A 15,437-nucleotide genomic window follows, 5' to 3' on the forward strand; every position below is an offset into this window, starting at 1 on the left:
TGAGGAAGGTCACAACTCAGTCAGCTGTCAAGTTCTTCAAGGGACTAGTGTGCCGTTTTGGTGTACCCAACAGGGTCATCACCGACAACGGCACACAGTTCACAAGCCGCACCTTCATGCAATATATCCAAGACCTCGGCAGCAAAGTCTGTTTCACTTCCGTTGCTCACCCACGAAGCAATGGTCAAGCTGAGAGGGCAAACACTGAAGTACTGCGAGGCTTAAGGACCAAGACCTTTGACAGGCTGCACAAGAGTGGAAGGTGCTAGATTGATGAGTTGCCGACGGTTCTTTGGTTGATCAGGACGACGCCAAATCGAGCCACCAGCCAGACACCTTTTTCCCTGGTATACGGGGCAGAAGCAGTTCTCCCCACTGAACTCATATACGGGTCACCTCGAGTGCTCGCTTATGATGAGCTTGAGCAAGAGAAACTGTGACAAGATGACGCAATGCTCCTTGAGGAAGATCGTCTTCGGGCGGCTGTGAAAGCAGCACGCTACCAGCAAGCCTTGCGCCGCTACCATAGCCGCAAGGTTCATGCCCGAAGCCTTGAGGAAGGCGACCTTGTCCTTCGGCGCGTTCAATCGGCCAAGAATTCCAACAAGTTGACACCAAAGTGGGAAGGCCCATATCGGGTAATACGAGTCACCAGGCCCGGCGCAGTCCGCCTGGAGACCAAAGATGCCATTCCAATGAGTAACTCCTGGAACATTGAGCATCTTCGCAAGTTTTACCCGTGAGGCGCGGCTTGCCGTCCCCTCGGCAAGCCACCTTTTGTACAAGCATTGCCGATGATGCATGTAACCCTTTGTACAAAGCTAGGCGCAGACCCTGAGCATAAATAAATGAAGTGGTGTCGCCCTAAGTTATAGCATGCATGCTAGGTCGAGTCTCGTCCTTGGTTAGGGTTGATAGTGCTTAGCGGCGACTAACCCCTAGCTTAGAGGTCGAGTGTGCATCTCTTTGTCTTTCTTTTGTCTTCTTTAGTTCACAGGACACACAGATATCTGTGCCGAACCACTTGGGGAGGAAAAGAAGATGAACAGACCAGCATCTAGCCCCGGCAAGCCAGCATTGCCGGGGGCTGCAAGAGCAAAGATTCACCCACGGCGAACCAGAGTTGCCGGGGGCTACATCTTCAGATAAGTTCTTCATCCCTTATCATGCATTCCATTATGGACTGAGGTATGTGAAACCTTGTTTTCCCCTAAGCTACCATGCTCCCATAACTCTAGGCCCTAGGGCTCGTTCTTGGGGCCAAGTTTGGTCGTAGTCGCGGCAGCGAAAGGATGAAAAAGGAGCCAGAACCCGCCTCATCCCTGCCTCCGCCAAAGGCGTGAGGAAGGTCAAGCGAAATGGGGAGACGACAAGGCCTGTTGCCGGGCAAGGAAATGTTTATCTTAAAGATATGAAGGATTTACTCCTTGTCGTGGGTTCTACCCACAAACAAATGACCCGGCAAGCATCCCTTTTTCATTAAAAACATTCCACTCAGGTACAGTCCATAGGGAATGAAAAACATGAATGATGGGATTACAAATTTTAAATTCAGCTAAGGCCCGAAGGCTTACAAACTAAAAAGAGATAAGGTGCCCGTAATCCCTTTCTTGTCCCTCTTCTCAGGAGGCAGGTCAAGGAGGCGAAAAGGGCAAAAGGGGTGCCTAGGCGAGCTACGGGTGGCAGAAGACACCAAGAGAACATCTCGGTGGCCATCCGAAGGCTGGATGGTGATGGCGGCGCCAGAAGCAGAGCTCGAAGACGAGGCGACAGGACATCAACACGCGTCGAAGGCGTCGGTGCCTGCATACTTCGACTTGACGGCCTTGCCGCCCGCCCTCTTCCTCTTTCGCAGCCTCCCAACGCCAGCCGCCCAAGGAGACGACCCCGGGAAGTTCAGGGAGCCGGCGACGCGGATGATGGGGTCGCCGGTGCCGCACAGAGCGGCACCCGACACCTAATCGGACCCGTCATCCTGCCGCCTACTACCCTCGTCGTCGCTGCCGCTGTCCTCCTCGTCACTCCCGCCCGAGGAGGAGTCTTCACTATCAAAAGAGCTCTCCACGCAGCACCTTGCACGGGTCTCGAAGCACCCGAATACCTTGACGGAGAGAAGGCCACCCTCCATCAGCTTAAAATGGAGAGTGAGCCCCTCCATCAAGCGGTGGATATGGGCAAACATCTTCCATCCCCGACGGAGATACATCACATGAGGGGCGGGGAAATCGATGCGGGCCCGCGTGCCACTGATTGCGCAGCCCCTTATGTGCAGCCACAACGACTCCGGTGGATCCAGCTCCATCTCCCGCGCGAATGGAGTCGGGAGACGAAGGCGACGGCGAGGCGGCCGGCGTAGCCTGACGAAGAACTCGCAAGGGTCATCCCCAACGTGGCCCTCCATGGGGGGAGGAACTGCTGGCGGAGGCAAGGCCGGCGCGCCACCCCGTCCTCCTCTTCCCCAAGCGCCTCGGCCTCGCCCACGGCCTCGCATCCTCCCCCTTCCCATCGCGACTGGCTCTGCCACCACGGGTGCAGGAGAAGGAGGGACGCGTTGTCGAGCAGGGACCCTCGCCGCCACCGTTGAAGGACCAGGATTCCCTCTCTCCATGACGGATGGAAGGGGGGAGCCGAAGCTGAAGGAAGGATGAGATGAAGGAATGCGGGACGCCATCCCCCTCCCTCTCTTTATAAAGGAACAGGGTGGGGGCTCGGCCGCCTCGCTCAGCCAATCAAGATGCAGAAGGCGCAGGGAACTGGGACCGACCCGCCGCCCCAGCCCGCGGCGGCCCGGTTTCCCGCCTCCACTGTTCACCACCCCCAGCGCATGAGAGCCACGTGGCAGGCGTGCAGGACCGAGGTGACGGGTGAGGCGACCTCTCCCCACCCCGTGATCGTGGGGAGTGGACGCCTTGAAGACCACGCCTTGACCCCGTTCAGTAAATGGGTCGCGCCTCCACGCCTTCCTCCGTTTATGGGGAAGGCGCGAACCGCCCCCTTTACCACGACGTGACGCATGCATGGAGAGCTTAGCCCCACGCGATTGCGCTTACGTGTGGGCCAGGCCCGGGGGCTCCTGTCGGTGTACAAAAAGAGGGGTACACTTTTTGTACCCCTACAACTGTGCACGGGCAGTCTGAGCCACGGGCACCACCACACTGAGCAAGGCAAGGGAGGTGAGCCAAGGTAAGGACGAAGCTCAGGAGAAGCAGAACGACGCCAAGACCAAGACCAGAAAGAACAAAGGGGACGAAGCGGACTCCCCTGGCAAGATCCTTGCCGGGAGGCGGTTTTAGCAAACCCGGCAAGACCCTTGCCGTGGCAGCTCGCCCCACACCTACGGAGTGAGTCACCCTTGAGTCCACTGCCCCCATGGGGCAAGGATTCGGGAGACATCCCCGTGGTGGCATGCAGATCTTTGTGAAGACATTCAAGATCAGATACACCCTTCAGAAGATGGTGATCCTTGGCGGGATCCCAGCCAAGGAGGACCACAAGGCCCCCGGCAAGAGCCTTGCCGGGGATGACAGCAGGCGCCACGGCAAGACCCTTGCCGGGGCCCCGGCAAGGCCCTTGCCAAGAACACCCGTAGGGCCACCATCAGGCCCACGCCAGTCAAAACTCCACCGCCGTTCGCATGCAGCTGCTGACCCAACTAGCTGGACTGGCACCTGCGTGGCGGCATGCAGATCTTCGTGGAGACCCACCACTGCGCCACCTCAGCTGCCTGCATGCCTACATGGCACCGCGGGCGCCGCTGGCCAGGGCGCGTGTCGACGCGAGAGGGAGCGGCGACGGATGAGACATGGCTCTCCCCCGTCCCCGATAAAGCAAGGACACCTGGGCAAGACGCATTAAATGCGCCTTGTCATGTAATGCGAGGGATAACCTCACATCACTGTTCCCTTTCCACCTCCCGTGTGCCACTGTGGCAACCCCTTTCCTATAAAAGGAGGCCCGAGGCGACAAGGAGGAGGATTCGGCTTTTTGGAGCTCCTCAAGCCCCATAGCTAGCTCAAGAACACAGATGTACAATCCACCAAAGCAGGAGTAGGGTTTTACGCATCCCCGCAGCCCGAACCTGGATAAACAAACCATGTGCTATCTGTTTGATCCGCTCTTCTGACGACCCCGTGCCCCGCAACCGTAGTAGGGATTCTTGTGATCCCATAGGTGTCGTTCCCACCGACACAAATGTTTTCATTAGCAGGTTACACAAAAAGATTAATGCGTCGAACTAAAAAATGATGCGCTCATTTGTCTTCCTGTTAATATACAAAAAATATGTTTGGTTCTCAAGCTTTAGAATGCGCTTTCACTTCTTTTTTAAATCAAGCTCAATGGAGGCATTCAGGGTTGGTACACATATCATTCTATATTACTGTATATTCCCAAGCACACAAATTGACTACCACCATGTAAATAAGGGGAAGATAGTACATATTTTGTGATGGCATTTTTCTTTTCTATTTAGAGCAAGGTATGCAACTTTAGTACCAGTGTAGCATAAGTTATTAAACCTACTTATTTGTAAATTGTCCCAATCGGAATTGATTGAGAAATAGATCCTTTGCATCACCCATGAAATAGTATTAGCAATTCATTATGTAATAAGTTTTTATTTTATTTCAAACAAATATTGCATGTATCAAATGTTAGCAGATGTTCAACCGACATACATCTATTTAGAATAAGCTAGCACGTGCAGACGCACGGGTTTACGACTAGTCTTCATAACTATGCACTTTTCTATCAATTGCTCGACAGTAATTTGTTCACCCACCATAATACATGCTATCTTGAGAGAAGCCACTAATGAAACCTATGCCCCCCAGGTCTCTTTCTTATTATATTGCATCTCTTTTATTTACATCGCATCTCGTTTACTATTTTGCAATCTTTACTTTCCAATCTATACAACAAAAATGCCAAAAATATTTATCTTACTATCTTTATTAGATCTCACTTTTGCGAGTGACCATGAAGGGATTGACAACCCCTTTATCGCGTTGGTTGCAAGGTTCTTCATTGTCCGTGCAAGTACTAGGTGACTTGTGCGTTGTCTCCTACTGGATTGATACCTTGGTTCTCAAAACTGAGGGAAATACTTACGCTACTTTGCTGCATCACCCTTTCGTCTTCAAGGGAAAACCAAATCATGCTCAAGAGGCAGCACACACTAACAGGACTAGGGGTAAAATTTATGGTGGTATTTATGCTACTCGCCTAGCGAGTGGCTTCCATGTTGATATATGCCATAATGATTATTTGCTGCCTGGGATTTACCTAGATCACTAGTCTATGATATATCACCACTTCATTGATAACCCCGAGCCTCCTCGCCACATTCGTTATAACTTGGTATTAGTGAGGATACTCGTGATAGTATTTCATTGCTTGCACCCTCTTTGTTTGATTCTGATGCCAGGCACAAATATGTCACCGGATATCATTGCTTATAAAGACGAGTTGGCCGCGGTAGAGAATGAGGCCCAACCTTGGGATGCTCGAGTGCCGCAACCCAGCCACTTCCCCACTGGACCCAATGGATTCTTTGAGTGGCGTTAGACCAACTTAGGCCAAAATCCTAAGCTTGGGGGAGTACGCATTTCTCACTGACATTGCATTAATATTCACACATTCATTCTTGGTGTCTGTGTTCATCCTCTTTCATTGTATAATCCATGTTAGTCTTTATTTCTCACTTTCTTCTTGTGTCACTACTAGAGAAAACCCTAGTAGCGGTGTTGGTTTTAAGGCTATCAATACCGCGAGTGGCCATGCTACTACTATGACGCTACAGCTAACTGTTAGTAGTAGCTGAAGAAATATGCCCTAGAGACAATAATAAATTTATTATTTATTTCCTTATTTCATGATAAATGTTTATTATTCATGCTAGAATTGTATTAACCGGAAACTTAGTACATGTGTGTATACATAGACAAAACAAAGTGTCCCTAGTATGCCTCTACTTGACTAGTTCGTTTATCAAAGATGGTTATGTTTCCTAACCATAGACATGTGTTGTCATTTGATGAACGGGATCACATCATTAGGAGAATAAAGTTTCTACGATCTGATCGCGGAGACGAATATTTGAGTTACGAGTTTGGTCTTCAATTAAAACAATGTAGAATAGTTTCACAAATTCGTGCCACCTGGAACACCATAGCATAATGGTGTGTCCAAACATCATAACCGTACTTTATTGGATATAGTGCAATCTATGATGTCTCTTACCGATTTACCACTATACTTTTTGGGGTTATGCATTAGAGACAACTACATTCACGTTAAAAAGGGCACCATCGAAATCCGTTGAGACGACACCGTATGAACTGTGGTTTAACAAGAGACCTAAGCTGTCATTTCTTAAAGTTTGGGATTGCGATGCTTATGTGAAAAAGTTTCATCCTGATAAGCTCAAACCCAAATCGGAGAAGTGCGTCTTCATAGGATACCCAAAAGTAACTGTTGGGTACACCTTCTATCACAGATTCGAAGGAAAGATATTCGTTGCTAAGAATGGATCCTTTCTAGAGAAGGAGTTTCTCACAAAAGAAGTGAGTAGGAGGAAAGTAGAACTTGATAAGGTAATTGTACCTTCTCCCGAATTGAAAAGTAGTTCATCACAGAAATTAGTTCCAGTGATGCGTACACCGATTAGTGAGGAAGTTAATGATAATGATTATGAAACTTCAGATCAAGTCACTACCGAACCTCATAGGTCAACCAGAATACGTCCCGCACCAAAGTGGTACGGTAATCCTGTCCTAGAAATCATGTTACTAGACCATGAAAAACCTACGAACTATGAGGAAGCGATGATGAGTCCAGATTCCGCAAAATGGCTTGAGGCCATGAAATTTGAGATAGGATCCATGTATGAGAACAAAGTGTGGACTTTGGTTGACTTGCCCGATGATCGGCATGCCATAGAGAATAAATAGATCTTCAAGAGGAAGACGGACACTGATAGTTGTGTTACTATCTACAAAGATCGAATTGTCACAAAAGTGTTTTCAACAAGTTCAAGGTGTTGACTACAATGAGATTTTCTCACTTGTATCGATGCTTAAAAGTCTGTCCGAATCATGTTAGCAATTGCCGCATTTTATGAAATTTGGCAAATGGATGTCAAACCTGCATGGATTTCTTAAAGAAGAGTTGTATATGATGCAACCAGAAGGTGTTGTCAATCCAAAAGATGCTACCAAAGTGTGTGAGCACCAGTGATCCATTTATGGACTGGTGCAAGCATCTCGGAGTTGGAATGTACGTTTTGACCGTGTGATCAAAGCATATAGTTTTATACAGACTTGCGGTGAAGCCTGTAATTACAAGAAAGTGAGTGGGAGCACTACATCCTTTCTGATAAGTATATGTGAATGACATATTGTCAATCAGAAATGATGTAGAATTTTCTCAAAAGCACAAAGGAGTGTTTGAAAGGAGTTTTTTCAAAGAAAGACATCGGTGAAGCTGCTTACATATTGAGCATCAAGATCTATAGAGATAGATCAAGACGCTTGATAAGTTTTTTCAATGAGTACATACCTTGACAAGTTTTTGAAGTAGTTCAAAATGGAACAGTCAAAGAAAGAGTTCTTGCCTGTGTTGCAAGGTGTGAAGTTGAGTAAGATTCAAAACCCGACCACGACAGAAGATAGAGAGAGAATGAAAGTCATTCCCTATGCCTCAACCATTCGTTCTATAAAGTATGCCATGCTGTGTACCAGACATATTGTATACCATGCCCTGAGTTTGGCAAGGGATTACAATTTTGATATAGGAGTAGATCACTGGATAGCAGTCAAAATTATCCTTAGAGGACTAAGGAAATATTTCTCAGTTATGGAGGTGATAAAGAGTTCGTCGTAAAGAGTTACGTCGATGCAAGCTTTGACACCGATCTGGATGACTCTGAGTCTCAATTCGGATACATATTGAACGTCAGAGCAGTTAGCTAGAGTAGCTCCGTGCAGAGTATTGTAGACATAGAATATTTGCAAAATACATGCGGCTCTGAATGTGGCAGACCAGTTGACTAAACTTCTCTCACAAGCAAAACATGATCACACCTTAGTACTCTTTTGGTGTTAATCACATAGTGATGTGAACTAGATTATTGAATCTAGTAACCCTTTGGGTGTTGGTCACATGACGATGTGAACTACGGGTGTTAATCACATGGTGATGTGAACTATTGATGTTAAATCACATGGCGATGTGAACTAGATTATTGACTCTAGTGCAAGTGGGAGACTGAAGGAAATATGCCCTAGAGGCAATAATAAAGTTATTATTTATTTCCTTATTTCATGATAAATGTTTATTATTCATGCCAGAATTGTATTAACAACAAAGTGTCCCTAGTATGCCTCTACTTGACTAGTTCGTTTATCAAAGATGGTTATGTTTCCTAACCATAGACATGTGTTGTCATTTGATGAATGGGATCACATCATTAGGAGAATGATGTGATGGACAAGAGCCATTCGTTAGCTTAGCATTATGATCGTTATAGTTTCATTGCTACTGCTTTCTTCATGAATTATACATGTTCCTGAGACTATGAGATTATGCAACTCCCGAATACCAGAGGAACACCTTGTGTGCTATCAAACATCATAACGTAACTGGGTGATTATAACGATGCTCTACAGGTGTCTTCGATGGTGTTTGTTGAGTTGGCATAGACCAAGATTAGGATTTGTCACTCCGTGTATCGGAGAGGTATCTCTGGGCCCTCTCAGTAATGCACAACACTATAAGCCTTGCAAGCAATGTGACTAATGATTTAGTTACGGGTTGATGCATTACGAAACAAGTAAAGAGACTTGCCGGTAACGAGATTGAACCAGGTATGATGATCCGATGATCAAATCTCGGGCAAGTAACATACCGATGACAAAGGGAGCAACGTATGTTGTTATGTGGTTTGACCGATAAAGATCTTCGTAGAATATGTAGGAGCCAATATGAGCATCCAAGTTCCGCTATTGGTTATTGACCGGAGATGAGTCTCGGTCATGTCTACATAGTTCTCGAACCCGTAAGGTCCGCACGCTTAACGTTCTGTGACGATTTGTATTATGAGTTGTGTGATTTGGTGACCGAAGTTTGTTCGGAGTCCTGGATGAGATTGGGACATGACGAGGAGTCTAGAAATGGTTGAGACGTAAAGATCAATATATTGGAAGGATATATTCAGACATCGTAAAGGTTCCGAGTGATTCGGGTATTTTTCGGAGTAGTGGAGAGTTACGGGAATCGTATTGGGCCTTAATGGGCCATACGGGAAAGGAGAGAAAGGCCTCAAGTTTGGCCGCGCCCCTTCCCCATGGACTGGTCCGAATTGGACTAGGTAAAGGGGGCGCCCCTTCCTTCCTTCCCCTTCTCCCTTCCCTTTTTCCTATTCCACGTGGGAGGTGGAATCCTGCTAGGACTAGGGAGTCCTAGTAGGACTCCACAGTTTAGGTGCGCCCTATAAGGGCCGGCCTCCTCCTCCCTCCATCCTTTATATACATGGGCAGGGGCACCCCATAGACACACAAGTTGATCATTGATCCCTTAGCCGTGTGCGCTGCCCCCTCCACCATAATCCACCTCGGTCATATCATCGTACTGCTTAGGCGAAGCCCAGTGACGGTAGCATCATCATCACCGTCATCACACCGTCGTGCCGATGAAGCTCTCCCTCGACACTCAGCTGGATCAAGAATTCGTGGGACGTCACCGAGCCAAACGTGTGCAGATCACGGACGTGCCGTACTTTCAGTACTAGGATCGGTCGATCGTGAAGACGTACGACTACATCAACCGCGTTGTCATAACGCTTCTGCTTACGGTCTATGAGTGTATGTGGACAACACTCTTCCCCTCTCATTGCTATGCATCACCATGATCTTGCGTGTGCGTAAGATTTTTTTTTGAAATTACTACGTTCCCCAACAGTGGTATCAGAGCCAGATCTATGCGTAGATGTTATATGCATGAGTAGAAGACAAAGGAGTTGTGGGCGTGGGTATATACATATTGCTTGCCGTCACTAGTTGTTTCTTGATTCGGTAGTATTGTTGGATGAAGCGGCCCAGACCGACATTACGCGTATGCTTACGCGAGACTGGTTCTACCGACGTGCTTCGCACTCAGGTGGCTGGTGGGTGTCAGTTTCTCCAACTTTATATGAATCATATTCAATGAACATGGTTCTTTCTGAAGATCAAAAAGCAATCACTATACCGCGTTGTGGTTTTGATGCGTAGGTAAGAACGGTTCTTGCTCAGCACGTAGCAGCCATGTAAAACTTGCAACAACAAAGTAGAGGACGTCTAACTTGTTTTTGCAGGGCATGTTGTGATGTGATATGGTCAAGACATGATGCTAAATTTTATTGTATGAGATGATCATGTTTTGTAACACAGTTATCGGCAACTGGCAGGAGCCATATGGTTGTCGCTTTATTGTATGAAATGCAATCGCCATGTAATTGCTTTCTTTATCACTAAGCGGTAGCGATAGTCGTAGAAGAAATAGTTGGCGAGACAACAAAGATGCTTCGATGGAGATCAAGGTTTCAAGCCGGTGACGATGGTGATTGAGGGAGTCATGGATTAGGGGGTCTCCAGACAGCCGGACTATATCCTTTGGCCGGACTGTTGGACTATGAAGATACAAGTTTGAAGACTTTGTCCCGTGTCCGGATGGGACTTTACTTGGCGTGGAAGGCAAGCTAGGCAATACAGATATGTATATCTCCTCCTTTGTAACCGACCTTATGTAACCCTAGCCTCCTCCGGTGTCTATATAAACCGGAGGGTTTTAGTCCGAAGGACAACATACAATCATACCATAGGCTAGCTTCTAGGGTTTAGCCTCTTTGATCTCGTGGTAGATCGACTCTTGTAATACTCATATCATCAAGGACAATCAAGCAGGACGTAGGGTATGACCTCCATCAAGAGGGCACGTGGGTAAACATCGTGTCCCCTGCCTCCTATTACCATCTGCCTTAGACGCACGGTTCAGGACCCCCTACCCGAGATCTGCCGGTTTTGACACCGACATTGGTGCTTTAATTGAGAGTACCACTGTGTCGTCACCGCAAGGCTTGATGGCTCCTTCGATCATCGCTAGCGATGCGGTCCAGGGTGAGGTTTTCCTCCCCGGACAGATCTTCATATTCGGCGGCTTCACTCTGTGGGCCAATTCGCTTGGCCATCTGGAGCAGACCAAAAGCTATGCCCCTGGCCATCAGGTCAGATTTGGAAACTTGAACTACACGGCCGACATCCGCCAAGACTTGATCTTCGACGGATTCGAGCCCATGTCGGATGCACCACATAGTCGCGACGAGCATGACGTAACTGTGCTGTCGGATGATGTCCGGGAGATCGCATCCGCAACCACTCCGGCCTTCAATCCGGAGCAAGTCACGCCATCCGAGAGAGGAGGGATGGACCCCGCCATGGAGGCCGCACTCTTACTGGCGATAGAGCCGGATACTGACTTCACCCCTTACTAGAGCCGTGTCGCCGAACCACTAGATTCATCTCCGGCCACAGGCTCTGAGCCGCTCACATCCGTGCCCGTCGAGTCCAACTGGGCGCCGATCATCGAGTTCACCTCCGCGGATATCTTTCAGCACTAACCTTTCAGAGATGTGCTAAATTCATTAAGGTCTCTCTCCCTGTCAGGAGAACCTTGGCCGAACTATGTCCAGCTAGAATGGGATGCGGATGATGAAGAAATTCGCTGCCCACCCACCACCCACTTAGTAGCCACTGTCGACGACTTAACCGACATGCTCGACTTCGACTCCAAGACATAGATGATATGGACGACGAAGCCGGAGACGAACAGGAACCGCCGCCCTCAGGGCGCTGGACTGCCACCTCATCATAAGATATATATACATGGTGGACACCCACAAAGAAGGCAATGGCGACGAGACAGTGGAGGATGACCCCGCCAAGAAGCAACCAAAGCGCTGACAACAGCGGCGCCGCTCTATGTCCCGCCATAGCAAGCGTAGTGATACCGGCACAGGAGATAATAACACTCCGGATAGTGCCGAAGACAACAACAATCCCCTCCGGCACGGTGTAGAGCTAGAGGACGAACAAGCTAGCCCTCCAGAGCAGATAGCAGATGGAGAACCGAAGGAGGACAATTACATGCCCCCTCCGAAGACGAGGCGAGCCTCGGCGACGACGAGTTTATCGTGCCTGAGGACCCCGTCGAGCAAGAGCGCTTCAAGCGCCGGCTTATGGCCATGGAAAATAGCCTTAAGAAAAAACAACAACATCTTCAAACTGATCAAGACCTGCTAGCAGACAGGTGGACCGAAGTCCTTGCGGACGAGGAGCATGAACTCGAGCGCCCATCCAAGAGTTACCCAAAACGCAGGTTGCTACCTCACCTCGAGGAGGAAGCATTGAAACCTCATTCACCAGTGTATGATGTGGCTGACCGGCCACTATGCAACCGAGCCAGAGAGGCGTTTCAACCTAAAATTCAGCCTGCACCCTGTCGCCACTCAGTCAAAAATACGAAGGCCCGAGGCAACACAGAGGACCTACGAGAAATATTGGATAGCAAGACAAAAATCGCAAGGTTAATATATGGGACACGGGCACGTGTGCCCACACGGGACGATGATCGTCGCGCCGGATACACCAAGAGTAAATCCGGCCGGGCCGAATACAGCAGACAAGACTCATACGAATTACGTCGGGATATAGCCCGGCACAGAGGTGCCACACACCCCCTATGCTTCACTGATGAAGTTATGAATCATGAATTCCCGGAGGGTTTCAAACCCGTAAATATCGAATCATATGATGGCACAATAGATCCCGCCGTATGGATTGAGGATTTCCTCCTTCACATCCACATGGCTCGTGGTGATGATCTACATGCCATCAAGTACCTCCCACTAAAACTCAAAGGACCAGCTCGGCATTAGCTGAATAGCTTGCAATGACAATTTCCATCGGCAGTTGGGAGGATCTGGAAGACGCATTTCTTGACAACTTCCAAGGCACTTATGTGCGGCCACCGGATGCTGATGACTTGAGCCACATAACCTAGCAGCCAGGGGAATCGGCCAGACAATTCCGAACATGGTTCCTTACTAAGAAAAATCAAATTGTAGACTGTCCGGATGTAGAGGCCCTAGCGGCATTCAAGCATAACATCCGCGACGAATGGCTCGCCCGCCACCTCGCTAGGAGAAGCCGAAATCTATGGTAGCCCTCACAACAGTCATGACCCGCTTTTGTGCGGGCGAGGACAGCTGGCTGGCTCGCAGCAACAACACATCAAAGAATCTGGATACCTCGGATACCGAAGATGTTAATGGTAGGCAGCGACATAATAGACCAAAGCGCCGCAATAACGGCGATAACAACGAAGATACGACAATAAATGCCGGATTCAGAGGCTCTAGATCCGGTCAACGGAAAAAGCCATTCAAAAGAAATACTCCGGCTCCGTCCAGTCTGGATCGCATACTGGATCGCTCGTGTCAAATCCACGACACCCCCGACAAGCCAGCCAATCACACCAACAGAGAATGTTGGGTGTTCAAGCAGGCCGACAAGTTAAATGCCGAAAACAAGGACAAGGGGCTGCATAGCGACGACGAGGAGGAGCCCCGACCGCCAAACATAGGAGGACAGAAGGGGTTTCCCCCACAAGTGAAGACGGTGAACATGATATACGCAACCCACATCCCCAAGAGGGAGCGGAAGCATGCACTAAGGGACGTCTATGCGATGGAGCCCGTCGCCCCAAAGTTCAACCCATGGTCTGCTTACCTGATCACCTCCGATCGCAGGGATCACCCCACTAGCATCCGTCATGGCGGATCCGCCGCACTAGTACTAGACCCCATCATTGACGGATTTCACCTCACTCGAGTCCTTATGGACGGCGGCAACAGCCTGAACCTGCTTTATCAGGATACAGTGCGAAAAATGGGCATCGATCCCTCGAGGATCAAACCCAGCAAAACCACCTTCGAAGGCGTCATCCCAGGTGTAGAGGCCCATTGCACAGGCTCAATCACACTAGAAGTGGTCTTCAGATCACCGGATAACTTCCGAAGCGAAGAGTTAATCTTCGACATCGTCCCTTTTCGTAGTGGCTATCATGCACTGCTCGGACGGACAACATTTGCAAAATTCAATGCAGTGCCGCATTACGCATACCTCAAGCTCAAGATGCCAGGACCTCGCGGGGTCATAATAGTAAATGGAAACACAGAACGCTCACTCCGTATGGAAGAGCACACTGTGGCCCTTGCAGCAGAGGCACAAAGCAGCATGTTCGGGCAGACCACTCATTCGGCGTCATGGCCCCCGAACACCTTCAAGCGAGTCTGGAACAAGCTGCAATAGGATCGCCTGGCACGATCGGAGCTCGCCTAGCAATCCGGCCCCCGTCCCAGTCCTAGTGAAGCAACAAAATCTGTGCCGCGCGTACATAACTACGCATTAAAAATACCATGGACATAGGCTGGGGCACAATCAGGACACACCCTGCATTGTGGTTAACCACACTAGGGGCTGTATACCTTCGACATTCCTTTTCTCTTTCAGGGTCTAACTCTTTGGTAGCCCTTCCTGGCAGTACGATTGCAGGACACATTCCAGAAGCAACAACCAAGGCGGCAAGAAGCTAAGATGAACACGGGAAGCGCCAGGTGGTCTCTAGTAATACTTGATATAGCCGCTTTTCACTATTTATGCGTATATTGCCCTAGGATAGGACATTTGAATTGTCCTACTTTATGCTTATTGCACTACTTGTACCAATACTCTTCGACGTATTATTTAAATAAAAATGCATATCATTAATCTGTCATTGCATTATTTAAGTCTTTCTCTTTCTCTTATATGTCCATTTACGACAATCCGCACGCGCACATGCGGGTATGGTAAGTTCGCCAGGGGTCCTCGTTTACCCCATAATACGGCGCAAGAAGTACGAACACTTTCGACAGTGCGGCACCCCGAACTTATAGCATTATATGCATCAGCTCCAAATCATGTCTTTGGTCAAATGTTGGGTTGCACGGCTCCCACGCTTTGGTACCTTACGTTCCGCTATATCGGCTAAGGTAGCGGTGGGAGAACTACTGCGATTGTGTCCCGGTTCTTCCGGACGAGCACCTCAGTAGAGAAAGCCAAAAACTGATTGTCATGATAAGGCGAGAGACTGGTCGCTGTTCGAGAGGTCTCAAGTCCTTAAAGACTTTTTCCGCTTCGGGCGAGGAGTCGGCCTTGTCCGGCTTAGGCGTGTATAGCGCCCCAAATTCGGCCCTCTGAATACCAGGGGCTTCGCCAAAAATTTAAAATCATAGACTTCTATGGCTAAGTGAGAGTGATAAAGAATTATAGTCCGATTGCCTGGTTCGTTGCGCTGAACAC

The sequence above is a fragment of the Triticum dicoccoides genome, chromosome 7A, assembly GCF_002162155.2.
Source record: "Triticum dicoccoides isolate Atlit2015 ecotype Zavitan chromosome 7A, WEW_v2.0, whole genome shotgun sequence".
Taxonomy (NCBI): domain Eukaryota; kingdom Viridiplantae; phylum Streptophyta; class Magnoliopsida; order Poales; family Poaceae; genus Triticum; species Triticum dicoccoides.